This window comes from Hylaeus anthracinus, unplaced genomic scaffold, assembly GCF_026225885.1.
Source record: "Hylaeus anthracinus isolate JK02 unplaced genomic scaffold, UHH_iyHylAnth1.0_haploid 12001, whole genome shotgun sequence".
In the NCBI taxonomy this organism is placed as follows: Eukaryota; Metazoa; Arthropoda; class Insecta; order Hymenoptera; family Colletidae; genus Hylaeus; species Hylaeus anthracinus.
Genome location: NW_026534348.1, coordinates 19,854,942 through 19,855,920, shown reverse-complemented (window position 1 = coordinate 19,855,920; position 979 = coordinate 19,854,942). Strand labels below are relative to the sequence as shown.

The 979-nt window shown below is 40.9% G+C and overlaps 1 non-coding gene across 1 annotated transcript; it reads right to left on the bottom strand.

The window, feature by feature from the left end:
• Positions 1 to 780: 780 nt before the first annotated feature.
• Positions 781 to 899, bottom strand: LOC128891484 (5S ribosomal RNA). The gene has a single exon (XR_008460836.1). It is a non-coding gene; the product is annotated as a 5S ribosomal RNA (ribosomal RNA).
• Positions 900 to 979: the final 80 nt, after the last annotated feature.

The following is a 979-nucleotide window of genomic DNA, read 5'->3' as shown; positions in this document are numbered from 1 at the left end:
TACCCTTCTTTCGACGTAGGCCGCGTTTACACAAGAACAGCAACAATAACAACAACGGCCAGCAGGGATTCGTTGTAGGAAGTACGTGCAGCGAATTTTTGAAGTACCACGCGGTATCTGGTTCCGCCAATTTTCTAACCTGTGGTCAGGCCGGATACGCCTATCGATGCCGATTACACGATGCTCCCCGTGAATTCACATCACGAAAAAGGGGTTGCAACGGATCCGGATTAATGCTCTTCCGCCTTCGTCCATTCACGTTTGCCGCTTGGCTCGGATGCTCGGCGAATTTGGTCATTTCGATTCCGTCAAAAAACGTCGATTTCTTCATTTGATAGACCAAGATTTGGGACAAGCGTATATCGACTGCAAGATGACTTGGTACATCAACAATTTTAAAACGTTCTAGACGAAAGCTTAATCAGCTCTATTATGACCCCCTTGTATGAGAGTATTAATGTATCACATTTGAAAGACAAAATCCTTACACAGTTTCCTAAACTGGAGAGATTCATTTTTTCAATTTACTGAAATATTGATTAATTAACGAATATTACAATAAGCAAGAAATGATTTCTAAACAAAAGATAAAAAACAGATCCAGCAATAGAAGAGTAATGAAACGCTTTAAGTGTAATTTTGAGAAAGCAAAGTAAGTGTAGAGAATGCGATTTTTCATGAGTTCGTTGCTTAGCTAAAAGATGTTTCCTGATGCTGTCCAAAACAAATACGACTACGAAGAGATCATAATAACCAAAAAGTAGCAAAAAAGAATTTTTGTGCCAACGATACGCGGTATTCCCAAGCGGTCACCCATCCAAGTACTAACCGCGCCCTACGCTGCTTAACTTCGGTGATCAGACGAGAACCGGTGGTTCCAACGTGGTATGATCGTTGACGTGTTGTACTACTGAATCTCCGGCACCTATACACACCGACTGTGCTGAACATTATGATAGAATAAAAGATAAATGAAAAA